Below are 16,134 nucleotides of genomic sequence, written 5' to 3' on the forward strand. Positions count from 1 at the left end.
CAAATACAAAAGGTGACATTTTGTATTGTTTTTGTTCCTAATTATATAATTTTGCATGCGATGAATAAAAAAATCAATTAAAAAAATTTAAAAAAAGTCATTCTAGTTTAACAGAATGAATGAAGTAGAGTGACTTATTGAACTTTACTTATATGCATGTTTTTATTGGTCTGCACATCAATCATACCACCATATATACCAAGACTGGCTGTAGACAATCTGCTTCAAAGTAGCTAATTTACTTGACATATCCTCCTACCTATCTGGGAATAATAGCTGGACATGGTCTTTTTTTTTTTTCTCTGGGCTTACAACCCAATATTTTGTAACAATAGAGAAAAGAAAGATTAAACTTCTTAACATTTGTTTTTGCTATGCAATTTAAACAGCATGCTAGCCAATCTTCAACATGGTATTATTTCTGTCCACCATTTTTATTCAATATACTATATGGGAATATGATGTATTCTTGTATTGTTTACTGGCCCATTTATCATTTATTCAAGGAACTTTCCCTATTATTCAGTGGTTATCTGATATTTCATTGTCTACTTATGTAAACAATGGATTCTGATGATATAATAATGGTATACAAGTTGAGCTTCCCAAATCTGGCAATCCATTATTGTACCATCCAAGAATTAGCAAATTTACATATGTTCATTTTATGGTGCATCAGTGTCTTTGCTCATATAATGCTGGTTTGTTATGTCTAAAATCGAATGAGTGTTCATGAGCTTATTTGCACATTTTATGTGCTAAAAAGCCTGTCATAATCCAGTAGAAACTGCTTCTTGCACCTGAGATTATCTAACTACAGCTCTCATGGAAGAAACACTTAAGAAGCTCAAGATTTGTGTAACTGACAAACAAGAATTAAAATCCAAATTTTAATAAAATATAATTACATAAACAAGAATAAAAATAAATAAAGTAAGGATAAAACTAAGATCGATGAAAGAAAGCACTAAAATAAAATAAGTAGCTCTCATGTCCAGTCATTCCTGAACTACATAAGCAAGCCACATGTTGGACAAGATTTTGCAGCAAACAAGTTTTTATTTATATTTAGTCGTTTTTTTGACTTAATTGTCATATTAAATTATTTTCTATAAGTAGCTTTATAGTCCTAGTCAAACTCCTTGGTTTATTTGGAATTTAGATAGCGATTTTGAAAGTTAATACTTAGTGTCCATAACTTGCTGCCATTGTTACATGATATTGAGGCACCTCCGTAGCCAGGTGGGCAGGAGCAGCAGTGCGTAGCACACGCTTCTTGATTAGACCGGTGTTAGAGCCCATGACCATCAAATACAGAGGATCCGGAAAGGTCAGGGAATAACCACTGCATATCCCCAGAGCAATATGGCCTTAGTTGCTAATGCTGCTAAAAACCAAATCACAAACATGATATTGAATAGCATAACGTATATCCTGAACTTGATAGCGTAAAACTAGATATAGAAATACCAGGGCCAGCTTAAGGTACAATCAAGTGGTTACCCCGACAGGGCAGCAAAATTTAGGGAGAACAAAATGCCCCAAAAATTCACTGATTTGCTGTAAATTTCAAGTTGGTGAGGGCGCACCAAAAAATCTCACTCAGAGCGCTTCTGTGAAATGCATAACACTGTATTAGAAATCTGTTTTCATAGTATAACATTATCAGTTAATCAGTAAAATTTATTAATCTTATTAAATTTCATTGTTAATTAAATTGTACTTAAACAAAATCATGACCCAGACTAGAGCAGCAAAGCAATGTGCACAGATTAGCCGGAGTGCTGTGGCTCCAGGGGTAATTGAAGGGGCGATTCTCCAACGTATCAGTCTAAAAAAATGTGCAGACTTTTCAAGAGCAGGACATGATCTAGCCACTGTGTGTGTGTGTGTGTGTGTGTGTGTGTGTGTGTGTGTGTGTGTGTAAAGGGCAGAGACAGTGAAGAAATTATGTGCCAACTCAGCATTCTGATGGTCATGTATGAGAGTTTGAGGTGCAGGGTAGATGCCCTCTCAACTACCCAACCTAATGCCAGATCTCACTCCTGTGCATCAGGCAACACAGCAGCAATCTCCAAAAGCAGAATGTGCTGGTCCCATAGCACATTCTGCTATGGGACCAGCACATTCTGCTTTTGGAGAATGTGCTGGTCCCATAGGAGCTAGTTATTGTAGGTGACTATTGTCAGGGAGAGGGGGAATATATGCAAAAAGGATAGATGGAACAGAACTAGGGTATGTCTACCAGGTGCAAAAGTTGATGACATAGAGCCGATATCATCTTTAAAGGGCACAAAAGGTGATATTGTTCTACTTATTGGTTAACAAAGTTAAATTTAAACTTAGGTTAAATTTAAGTGTCTACAATTCTGCCCAGACATGATAGGAAGAAGCGTGTGATGAGAGCCTTGTCAATTAATTGGGCCCTGAAGAGATTGTGCAAGGCTCATGGGGGTAGACATTTTTCATTGTGTTCTGTGCTTGCTAACAGGAGAGATTGCTTCTACAGGGATGGGATGCACTTAAATAGAAAGGGTGCAAGAATATTTGTTGATGCTTTTGGGGCAGTGTTAGGTGGGTAGGAAAACTGATAATTTGGGAGGGTGGGTTTCAGACTAAAAGATTAACAGTAGCTGCAAGCAGAGGTGAAAGTGATTGCTGCACTGCTTCTATTGTAATGTTGTAGCAGCCTAGAGAGCAAGTTGCTGGGAGTCACCATGGAACAAGTAAATACATGGGCTGTGTTAGGGTAACTAAGAGTAAGACAGGTTCATGTATATACTTGCATGTACACCAATGCTAGAAGTACTGTAAATAAATTTGATGAATTTGAATTGCTGTTCAAGGCATCAAAGGCAAATATTGTTGGGACATCAGCGACATGGTGTCTATGGATATAAGAAGTGCAGAATTGGAATTTGGGAAGTACAATGTATACAGAAAGAATAGGAAGGGTTATGTTGTTATTTAAGAAACATATAATCTAAGGAAGTGCACTCAGTTGACATGGGTGGACAGTGCAATGTTGAGTTAGTTTGGTATGACAAACACTGAGAAAGGGAAAATGAGATGTACTCATCAAAGTCATTAGGCCTTAAATTATAGACCTAATGAATCTGAGTACAATGAACAGTTGTGCAGAGAAATAGTGGGCCAGTAAACCAATATGTCTTGTAATGGGGGATTTTAAATTTCCAGATATTGACTGGAACTTGTGGATTGGTCACTCAAATGCCAGACTTTTGTGGATTTATTGGAGGATTATCTACAGCAATGTTTTTGAGCAGCAAGCTGAGGGAGTAATACTCTTGATCTGATTATCAGCAGTGATTATTCATGCATTAAGAGTTTACAGATTAAGGAACCACTAGGTGACAGTGATAGCAGTGTACTGATGTGGGATTTATTTAATGATGTAACTACCATCAAGGGGAAAGGGAAGAATTTTTGTTTTTGCAAAGGTGACTACAGTGGTCTGAGACCACTGTAGAGTATTACTCCCTCTGCTTGCTCCTCAAACATGTTGCTGTAGAAAACAATCCTCCAATAAATCCACAAGTCTTGCTAGTGTGTGAGTGACCAATCCACAAGTTCCTGTCAATAACTGTAAAGTTAAAATCCCCTGTTGCAAGACATTCTGGTTTACTGATCCACTAACCAGTTTTTAAATTCTCTACAGTGGGATTAACTGATGTTAAAAACAGTGAATTCTAAATGGAAAGCATTCAAGCAATTAATCTTGGAAGCTACTAGGCTTTTCATACCAAATAGTGTTCAAGATTTAGACTTGATGTATGTCAGATGAACTAATGCAGCTCATGCAGAGAAGACAAATGCATGAAATACATAAATTATCAGGTGGCACAGAAGACTATGGTAATATAAGCTAGTCTGTAATCAAGTGACGAAGGAGATCAGGCAAGAGAAGGCAGATTATGAGAAATCTTTGGAAAAGGATGCAAAGAAAAACTGCAAAGACTACTGATGTAAACTATAGAAGGAAGGGGATGAATCAGATTGGTCCACTTGATATCGATGGTTTGACTGTTGATCCTGCTGAGGTTGCTGACAAACTGAATGAGTATTTTGCATCTACATTTACACATGAGAAATTCTATAAGGGAGGGGAGGACGAAATTTACTAAACTGTAACAGGGCACTAAATGATTTTGTAATAACAGAGCAAAGTGGAGGAGAAAGTGTTAGTTTAAACAAACAAAAAAAAAGGCACCTGGTGTGGATGGGATCTATCCATTTAAGGAGGCAACAAGGGAAGTAAGCAAACCCTTAGCCATAATTATGAGAGCATCCTTAGATTCAGGGGAGGTCCCTATGGATTCGAGATGGTTTTTTTTTTTTTTTTTTTTTTTTTTTTAGGAGCATTAGCAACTAAGGACACATTGCTCCGGGGATATGCGGTGGTCATTCCCTCACCTTTCCGCATCCTCCGTATTTGGTGGCTCACGGGCTTGAACCCCAGTCTAATCAAGAAGCATGTGCTACGCACTGCTGCTTCTGCCCACCTGGCTACGGAGGTACCATTGGAGACGTGCAAATGTATCCCCAATTCACAAAGTGGGTTCAAAGGGTGACAAATAATTATAGACCTGTTAAACTTCCGTTCCAGGGCAAATAAGTCACTAGTTGAAGTGATACAGGAGAACTTAGACAAGACGACAGTAATAGATACAGCATGGATTTGTTAAGGGGAAGTCTTGTCTGACCAATTTGATAGGATGCTATGATGTGGTCACAAAGGAACTGGAAGCAAAAAAAATTTGGATATTAGGAAAGCTTGATACTGTTGCACCTGGAAGACTGCTGTGCAAATTGGAGTGGTATGGCATTAAGGGCAAGTTGTTGCAATGGATAAAGGTATGGTTGAGTGAGAGACCGCTTGGTGTGGTAATAAATGTACATTGCTCTACGTCAGGCCTGGACAAACTTTTTGGCTGAAGGGCCCCATTAGGAATTCAAAAAGGTGGTGGGCTGCATGTAAAATACTATTTTTAGATGTATATTATTATTTATCATGAAGAAATATTAAAAAAAAATTATTCTCTAACAACCAAGAATTTAATGAGATGAATGGAACTGTTACATCTTTTAACATTTTTTTTAAATTTTGTAGTTGAGATTCTTAAAACTGCTTGTAAATGTTCATTGGTGATGTTTGATCGTAAAGAATTTTTATTTAGATTAATGATAGAAAATGACCCAAAAATAACCAACATTTTTCCGGCAAAATCTTTTAAGTTCGTCGAATTAAGTGTATTGTAAAATTTACAGATTTCTTCACGACGGTGCAATTCCCTTAAATCAGTATCACACTGCAGATCTATAATCTGAAGATGTAGTTCACTCGGTGCACTATCAATTTCTATTGAAAATGGGTTGCGCACTATTGCCAAACTTGTCTCAATTTTTTGGAAGTCGCCAAATCTTCATGAAAAGTTGTCATTGAAAGCATTGATAATTTCACAATATTTTTGAAATTTATTTTCTGGAATCTTCAGCAACTTCGTGGTTGGAAAGTGGTCTACCTTGTTAATCAATAAATGTCGAAGGAACAACTAGAGTTTTGGCACCTCTGTAGCCAGGAGCAGCAGTGCTTAGCATACCCTTCTTGATTAGACCGATATTCGAGCCTGTGACCACCAAATATGGAGGTTGCGGAAAGGTCAGGGAATGACCACCGCATATCTCCGGAGCAATATGGCCTTACTTTCTAATGCTTCTAAAAACCAAATAACTAACAAACAAACAACTGGAGTTAATTGAAATCCATTCAAATTTTTTAACATATGGGTGTATAAATTTTTGCCTTCTAACACTGTTGAAACTGTCACGATGTCCAGGGTAAGTGCAAAATTACATAACCAGTTATCAGTTAGTTCGGGAAAGTCCATAATATTTTTCAGTTTTAAAAATAGAATGATGTCATCTTTAAGATCCCATACTCGCCGAAGAACTTTTCCTAAGCTAAGCCATCGAATTTGGCTATGATAAGGAATATCTGTGTACTCAGATTCAATGTCTTGAAGAAAATTAACGAATTGTCTGTTTCAGGCTCCTTGATCGTATTAATACAAGACGTGACGTTCAACTTTTAACACATTTTTAAAAAATACTTGTTGATGTAATGAATTGTCACAAATTTTATCCACTCCAACATTTTTACCTGTCAAACTTGGCGCTCCGTCAGTTGTTACTCTTACCATTTTGTTCCATTGTAAATTATATTTTGTTAAGCATTTTTCAAATATATCAGCTCTTCAAGAGCTATCGAGTACAATGTTATGGATTCTGATACTGATAATAATTGCTCATTCAATTCTTACTACGGTTCACCGAGGTAAACTTATATTCTCAAATTTGTGTTTAATGTCAGGACATATAATTCCACAAGCTTCAGTCATAAATTCTTTAATATAGTCTCCATCAGAAAAAGGCTTGTTGCTTTTTGCAATTATACGAGAAATAAAACTTGCTTCTATAGTAGCTTCTGTTTCCTTAGCCGCGTAAACACATTTTGTTGTCTATAGATAAATTTTGAATCAATCCATCAGCAGTTTTATTTCTCGCTTCCGGAGTTAAATTGGCACCATATTCGAAATGTTTAGTAGTGAAATGTCTTTTAATATTGTACTCTTTCAACACAGACGCTCTCCCAGCAGATGAGACAAATAATCTGGTTATTTATTTTAGCAAAAAAAATATTTTGGGTTCCACTCTTCATTAAAGACACGATGCTCTTTTTGAATTTTTCATTTTTTATTCACTTTTAAAAGGGCATAAATATTATTTTTATCGCTACTGGTACCAAGATGATAACCAAAGATAACGCAATAAAACTAATCAGGCCGTGTAGCCTAGTGGTCAGGTGTGCCGGTGCATAAGTACACGTGCCTTGAGTGACCGGGGTTCAAGCCTGTGACTACTGAATACGGTACTGTTTCTTGTATTCTATCTATTTTGTGAACAACTCTGACCGTTTGGTCGTCCCGGAGTATAAACAAAATTCATTTTATTTAACTGGGATGACCGTCAGAGAAAAGAGATTGGAACTGCGGCCGGTCAGCAGTCCTATTCTATTACTCTGCCACCGCAACAAAGCTGTTGTCGTCATCGCCGGTTGTCTGTTACCGTAGTTTCGTGCGGTTTATAATCCCAAGTTATACCGTTATAGAAGCACCTGCTGGCTCGCTCCGGTTCATGCACAATTTGAAATTCTATCTCAATTTGAACAATAGAGAGATGATAAAACAATTTACAAGTTGACAAATTCTATAATGTATTAGATATACAAATTTATTTTTCGACATCATTTTATTCGTCCCCAAAACATAAAATAAACTTTTTTCTAAAATACAATTAAAGCTCGCCAGGCATAGTTTGCCCAGGCCTGCTCTACGTGGCCTCTGGGTTTGGTGCTGGGCCCATTGTTTTATTTATATAGGTATATCAGGCTTAATGTCCAAGTTTGCTAATGATACAAAAGTTGGCAGGGTTGTTAAGGATAGTAATGACAGTATGCTACTGCAACAGAATCTAGAAAAGATGGGCTGAGAAGTGGCAACTGAAGTTTAACATTGACAAATGAAATAATGCCGCCCTTTATATTGCAGATTTTTACTGCCGTTGGAAAAAATTCCGAGAAAAATATTGTTCTCTTGCAAACTGTGCACTGCAGGAGGTTTTCCCATTCAAATGACCTAGTGTTTGCAAGAGAGAAAAGGTGACAGTTCTCGGAAATCCCAGGGACCTTTACCCTCCTGCCCAGTTGAAGCAAAATGATTGTTTATCAAACAAAAATTCCTGCTCAGTTCTAGTTTTATTCTTGCGATGGTATCCTGTCCCACTTTACCGTTTCCTTGAGTGGCAGGACTTGCTAATTTTCTTGCTAACCGCTACATCCATAGCGCAGGTCTTGCTAACCACTACATCTATAGCACGATTTGCTTTATCTTCTCCAACACAAAACGGTTTTCCTGAAAATGGGTCAGATGGGAGCAGTGCATTCGAAAGATGCAAGGTTGTATTAGCCTCATTAGATTATCGATCATGTTTTCTTGTATAAAACATGATAAAAGGATGGTTGTCACTACAAAAAAAAAAGGCTAATTTAAATTGATTTCACGGGTTAATGTGAACGTTAATAAAAGAAAGTTGTAGACGATTAAGGAAAAGCTGACCATAATTGAACAAGTAAAAAGTGGTGTCTCGAAATCACAAAATGAACGGAGGTTGGGTATTCTGGACGGAACAATAGGAGGATGGATTGCAGAAGGAAAACTATATTCCTTCTTGGATAAGTTGGACAAAACCCCTAGACTGGAAAGGAAGAAATCAAGACTGCAAAAATGAGGTAGTGCACGATTGATTATACACATGGCAAATACTACTTGTATAAAAGCTTGATACATCTGGTATCAAGCTTTTATATAAGTCTGCCAGTGATGGATGGCTATGGCGTTGGCAGAAACGTAATGGCATTGGGGAAATAACAATTAGCAGTGAAGCAAAATCATCAGATGCTGAGAGTGCAAAACAATTTATTAGTGACCTAAAATGTATGTGTGAAAGTTTCCGTGATGCGACAAGAATTGTGATGGGTCTGCACTGTTTCACAGAATATTACCAACGAAATCTTTGAATTTAAAATCAGCTCCAAACAAGGCAGTATTGAAATTAAGTGAGGATTATGTCACCCCCATTGTTGTGTTTGAATAAAACAGAAACCCATAAGCTGCCTCCCGTGGTAATCAAGAAAAGTAAGAATCCGCAATGTTTAAATTCATCAACTGAAAACTTCTCCCTGTAGAATATGTGAGCAGTTCAAAGAGCATGGAAGATTTCAAATTTATTTTTGACCTTGTTGCACGAAACGTTTTGTACCATCAGTGCAAGGGCATTTGAGAAAAATATGCATCAAACCAAAAGCATTACTGTTTTTAGGTAACTGTCCAGCACACTCATCTACTGACAGTCTCATATCCAAAGATGGAAAGATTCTGGCCATGTATTTACCAAAAAATACCACAGCATTAATCCAGTCCCTTGATCAACAATTCATTTATAATTTTATTTTAAGATAAACTACAGATGCGAGACACTTTTATATTTGCTGTCGTCCGATCGTGATCCTGAATTTCTAAAGATGTTAAATTCAAAGTTACGGCTGCAACTATTGCCCATCTCAGCTCCCAACTCTGTCAAAACCAGATGGTTCTGTTGTCACTATGGCCAAGGATAAAGATGACCTGCTAGTATCCCATGTTTCTTCCAAGTAATGTATTAATAATCTTGCTAAAACACCTCCCACCATTCCCAACACGCTTCATTCAATGTCTCCTGTGGTCTTCCGTCAAAAGGATTTTGACGAATCTTGATGCTAAGAAAGCCAAAGGACCTGATGCTATTTCTCCATTTCTTCTCAAAACCAATGCTCCTGAATTTACTCTTGTTCTTTGCCGCCTTTTCTTCACTTTCTTATTCCAAAGGTGTTTTTCCTTCTGCTTGGAAATTTGATCATTTCCAGCCAGTTCCTAAAAAGGGTGACAAATCCAATTATCGTCGCATTGCAATTCTACTCTTTCTAAAGTAATGGAAAAATCAATTAACTGCCAACTCTTAAACTACCTAGAAACCTTCCGTCTGATCAACGATCGCCAGTATAGATTCCGTCAGTGTCGATCCACTGGTGATATTCTGACTTATGTTACCCATTTATGGACTCATTCAATGGAAAGGTTCGGTGAAACACTTGACATCTCAAAGGCTTTCGATCGTGTTTGGCATAAAGGTCTTCTAAACAAGCTTCCATCTTATGGTTTGCCAACTGTTTTTAGTAATTGGTTATCCAGTTTTCTCTCTGATCGCTCACTGAGGATGATGGTAGATGGCTCTCTATCTTCTACACTAATGCCCGTGTCCTCCAAGGTTCAGTTCTTTTCCCCACTCCCTTCTTCTTGTATATTAATGACCTTCTTCCATTGACTGAAAATACTGTCCATAGTTTTGCCTATGATAGCACATTGCATTCCCCATTCCAGTTTGAGAAATTTTGCGCAGCTCAATCAGCGTCAACCTTACGAATATCTATCCGCGCTACCAATTCCTTAAATGCCGATCTCCAGGTAATTCTCCAGTGGAGCAAAGACAACTTAGTTGATTTCAATCCTTCTAAAACTCAGTAGTAGTAGCATGTGATGCGAGAAAGCAAGTGTATTAGCTTATGCAGCATCAGCCAAAGGAAAAAAAAAAAAAAAATCACACCTAATCTCCAGCCACTGCAATTTGCAGAACTTTAGCCTCTCTTGGTAAGAGGAGCCCTTCATTCCCCTCACCAGTCTTGTTGCCCTTCTCTGTACACGCTCAAGCAAATCTACATCATTCCTAAAATGAGGCCTCCAGACCTGTACAAAGTACTCAAGGCGTGGCCTGACAATTGCCTTATACAGAGGGACAATCACCTCCTTTGGCCTGCTAGCAAAATTCCTATATATCATTGACAAAACCCCATGATTAGGGAGGCTGCCTACCTTGGCAGCCTCCCTGTATTACTCAGAAAACTTCATATCTGACTGCACAATTACTCCCAGGTCTTTTTCATTTTCTACCACCTTAAATGTAGTACCACACAGTTGGTACATTTCTCTGGGGTTACTTCCAGTGGTGGGATTCAGCCGGTTCGCACCGGTTCGGCAGAACCGATACCTAATTTTTTGTTGAGTTCGGCGAACCGGTTGTTAAAATGGCACTTGTGATCAGGGTTCTCTCTAAGGTGGGTGCCTAGTATTCAATGCCATTTATTAATTCAGCAAGAAATTTTCGTTTAGTATCGATAAAATGAAGAAAATGTATGTTCTGACTGATGTTTATCAATCGTATAAGCATAGTGCTTTGTTTATAAAAGTTTATGATATGACCACACGTGGACAAACCAGTAAAAATATTCAAATATATTGGCACATATCCGCTCCTACTCTATAATATATTAAAAGGAAACATTTTTAAATTTTTTTTTGCAGTAGCCCTTAAAAGGATGAAAAGGCAACAGAGTTTGACAGATTTTTTTCAATAATAAACCAAAATCAGAATTTGTTGTATTAGAATTGGCCTTGGATTCAGTTACATCACCAACAATTTTCGTTGAACTAGTTGAATTGGAAAAACAAGATGCAGAGACAATATATTTTTCAATTATGGAAAGTTTAAATAATGTTGGGCTTACTAAGAACTACCTAGAAAAAAAATTAATAGGATTTTGCTCCGATGGTGCCAATGTTATGCTTGGGAGAAAATCTGGAGTGAGCACTAGGATTGCAAAAGAGTTTCCAAACATAATAATATGGCACTGTTTAAATCATCGCCTCCATCTTGTTTTAGATGATTCGATAAAGGAAACAAAGCAAGTAAATCATTTTAAAATATTTAATGATAAGATATATACTATTTTTCATCAATCCAATAAGAACCAAACTGAACTTTCCAAAATATCCGAACAACTTGGAATTGAAATTATAAAGATTGGTAGAGTTTTGGGACCAAGATGGGCTGCCTGTAGTTTAAGGTCAACCCTGGCTATGTGGCGCGCTTATCCAGCGCTACATCACTATTTTTATTCAAATAAAAAGTACTTAGGTATGGCTGCCCGTCTTGAAAATATATATTTTATAACTGATTTGGCATTGATGATTGATATTTTAAACGAAATTTCTCTTCTTTCAAATGCACTGCAAGCAAGAAATACAGACATAATAAAGGCTGAAAAACTCGTGATAAGATCTATTAAAGCATTTCAAATGCTTGGAAAGGAAAAGGTTCCATACGAAAAAAAAGTTGATGAATTCATTACTTCAGAAACCTTCAAAAATATAAAATTTGTAGAAAATCATCGATTTGTCTCGGGCTTCCTCGAGAAAGACTTTTAGAAAACATCATAACGAATTTGAAAAAAAAAAAAAAAAAAGACTAATGGATTGCGAACATTTAAAAGCAAGTTGTAGCCAATTTCAAGAGAGGAAAAAATTACAATTTCTCATTTTTTTGGAACCAGATTACTGGAATATTGCAGAAGTACTAGTTCCATGGAAAGCAGCTGAAGAACAATTGCTTGTATTTAATGACATTTTTAATTACCAAATTGATATTAATGATTATCGAGATTTCTTGGAAAACGTTTTAAAAAATTCCCAGGATTATGGAATTTGTAAAATGCCCACATTTTTCATATTAATTTACAGATATTTCCCATGCATTTCCCCCCCCCCTTTGCTGTGCCCCTTCTTGCTAAAGAGTTGTTTTGACCGTTTCAGCAGAAAATATAAATGCCAATCGTACATGAGTAACCGCTATCAGTTTCTTGTCAAATATAGAATGGTAAAATTCGACTTAGTTGCTTTCTCAGTTATAAATTCCCTTTGCCATTATTTTCCTAACTGAAGATAACAGTCGCTACGTAGAAGTAAGTTCACAAGTCCACGAAAATACGAGCTTCGCTCTCCCTGACAAATACTGGTCAGTGTGTCTGATGTTGACCGCGTGAGAAAAGTGTCCCACGCTAGTTCAAGCTTGGTGTGAGGCGAAAGTTCATGCGATAAGGAGCATATACCCTGGTGGACGATGAGCGAAAGGTTGTTGTTTTGTGGTGGCTTTTGGTAGAAGCAGTCGGTTAGTTAGTCTGTATGAGAGAGAGTGAAAAAATACAGTAAGTTTTTGGAAACGGGAATTACGTTACAGAATGACTGTACAGAGAGAAGCTTGAAGAACAGCGCAAGAAGATACAGAATGAGCGAGCAAAGATAGCAGAACCCGAAGGAAGGCTGCGAAAGCACGGAATCCCCTCACCGAGTTCCGCCCCCCGTAGAATGAGTCATCCGTATTTAGGTAAGTTATCCCAACAGCTATACATAAACCTTACTCCTCAGTAATATAATTAATTATGTTAGCATTGATAAATCGTAGAATACCTTAATTGCTTCTATCTTAAGTAGCTTACTACATAGTATTTCAGTCTATCATAATTTACTATTGGTAGCATGGTGTATCACAGGGTAAAACTTATCTTATGGGTGCTATCCTAAATAGCGCGACATTTTAGTAATAACTCCCATTACTTCTATTTGACACTGAATGTAACCAGTATGATTTATTATGTTGCTATTGTTAAGTATAGAATATCCTAATGCTGCTATCTTAAATAGCACATCATTTAGATGGTCGTCTATCACAATTAACGATAGATAAAATAGTGCACAATAAGTTAAAACACATCTTATGCGCGATAGTTTAGTATTGACACCCATCACGTTTGTATAACTATGTCACATGCCAGTTCTTGCCTGAGATGAAGTATCCACACGAAGAACACCTATGTGAAGAGCCCATTAATTTCCAAAATATCAATAGTGCTAAGAACTCTTAAATACTTCCATAAAAATCAATTTATATTATTGTAACCAAATGATTTAGGATTTGCTTGTCACTGCCACTAGGGCGGTAGTTATTAAATATGTACCATTTCTGTAATAGATTGCATTAAACTATGTTTTGTTTTAAACATATGCCTCAAGCCTATTCTCCATTCACACGAATGAGTAAGTAAAGAATTATATATAGAACTTTTATTGCGGGTACTCGAATTTCTGCCTAGAATTGGAAAGAGTTTGGGTATTGACACAACACCCTGGTCAAAGCTGCAGTTTTCCTATTCCCTGCCGTTGAATAGGGTTACCGAGGGCCGAGACCATTGTCCTAATATGAAAAACCACTAGACAATCACATGAGTATACTGGGGTTATTATTGAACAAATGATTAAGGAAGGAAAACGTCCCGCCATACAGATGTGTTGTCCAGAGAAGTCCGAACGAAAGTAAGTAATTAATAAGCAAGCAAGAAGTATAATATAAACCTCCCCCCCAGTATAACACTGGTGCCGTGACCAGGATTAAATATTTTGCGGGATGAAAAGCTGTCTACACAGAAGAAGAAGTCACAAAGAGAAAGAATCTAAAGGGATTACTGATAAGTAGTAAGATTGTTGATTTCGTGCACTAAGAGAATAGGTAGGAGGCATTACTCCTTTGCAACAACACAGGACATCTACACTAATTAATAAATTATTGCTATTTTTATAATTAGATTTAATAAACAAATGACTACATGCTATAACACACTCTTGTTTTAAATAAGTGATTACTAACATCATAATTTTGTTTCAGCAACAGGTAAGTCACATTATTTTGGAAGACAGGGGCCCAAAATTAGCAATTAAATTTCCCAATTCCTAGTAATTTTAAAAAAAAAATGGAGGATCAAATTCCTCAAACAACAGGAATATCATCCCCCCTACCTCAAACACAACAGCCACCACCCACCCCAGAACCAGACAGACCGCATTCAGCGAATATCGCAGGATTTTTAAGTCTTGTGCCATTATTCTTTGGCAAAAATGATGAAGGCCCTTCAGTCCAATTGTTTTTCGAAACTTTGGAGAGTGTTGGAGAATTAGCACTCTGGGGACACAGAGAACTTTTGGCAGTCTCGAAATCTAAACTTCGCGCTTCGGCAGCCGACTTTTTAGCCCAATCCTTTGAATTACGCGGGGAAAAGAATTACAACATATTTAAGAATGCTTTTTTAGCTCAGTTCGAAAAAACGGAACCAATTATCACTTCCCTTCAGCAGTTCGCCAGTGCTGTGCAAGAACCTTCGGAAACCATTGCGAGTTATAGCACGCGCGTGAGGAATTTGGCAAGGGCAGCTTTCAAAATTCAGGGAGAGACACCTGAAGTATTAAACATTTTAGACCAGGCAATGCTGGCCCAATTCCTTAGGGGCATATCGGGAAAAATTAGAAAAATGGTGCTCACACACAATCCTTTAACTTTTTCACAGGCAATTGAGATTTCGAAAAGAGAGGAAATTAATGACCAACTTACTCACACAAAAACTGTCCCTGTACATGTTATTAATAGTCCTGTAAGGGCCGAGAGTGAACGGGAGCGACAGGAAAATAATCCCAAACACATTCTTGAACCCATTCAAGATCAAATACGCGACTTACAACAATCGTTAAGTTCATTATCAGTAAATCACGCAACAATCAACAATTTAGAGACACAAATAGCCGCCCTGAGTCAGCAGATGCAAACTATGAAGGTGGGCAAATTTTCCCCTCCCCACGGTCAGGCAGCATTAGGCGCTACCTACCTCCACTCGGACAGCGCAGTAGATCCGCTAACCGACGCTAACGTGACCTTCAGATCAGAGGTCGTTGACCGCCCGGAAAGACGCATAATCTTGCCATACCACGGCCGGCAGCAGGCAGCCAGAAATATGGTAAACAATCGCGAACGAAGGGAAAGACGCATTTTTGACGGCCGTCCCAGCTTCCATCAACCCACCCAACTGTTCCGCAGCCGCCCGTGCACGAATTACGAAACGGATGTGTACACTGCATCCCCAAAAGTTAGGACGTCCTATGCTAACAATCGATATTGTAATTTTAATGAAAATCGAGATCAAGCCGCCAATAGAATGTATTATGCTGATCATAATAGGAGTAATATAGACTCTTATTCTAGGATAAGGAGAGGAACATATAGGAATGAGCATATTCAGGGGCAAATTCGGCCAAAAACATTTCAGGGCAGACAAAATAATTATACAAATACAGGAAGCTACAGGCGAGATAGAGATAGAAATTTATGACTAAAAAGGGGCTCTAAACTTAATAGGAAGGATTCGCGATGTAATAAAACCCTTTTGCCAACCCCTAACTTTAGTAAAGTTAGTAAGCCAGAAGTCAGAGACATCAGAACACAACATGGCATTTACATTCTGGAGGATAATACTAAACTACCTGTGGTATTGGGTTCTGTACAAAACATTAAAACTAGATTTCTTTTAGACACAGGTGCTGGCGTTTCTTTAATGAGTGCAGATTTATTTAATAAAATTAAAAATGATACATCGTTAGATTTCAGACCTCCAGAATTAACTGTAACCGGAGTTTCGGGAAATATTGTGCCAATACACACTACAGTAACTGCTAATATTAAATTAGATAAGGCAACTTTTAGGGAGAAAATTCTGGTTACTTCAAAAAATTTTAGTGGCAAATATGA

Source organism: Mastigoproctus giganteus, chromosome 4 (genome assembly GCF_048544385.1).
Source record: "Mastigoproctus giganteus isolate SK-2022 chromosome 4, ASM4854438v1, whole genome shotgun sequence".
NCBI classification, from domain to species: Eukaryota; Metazoa; Arthropoda; class Arachnida; order Uropygi; family Thelyphonidae; genus Mastigoproctus; species Mastigoproctus giganteus.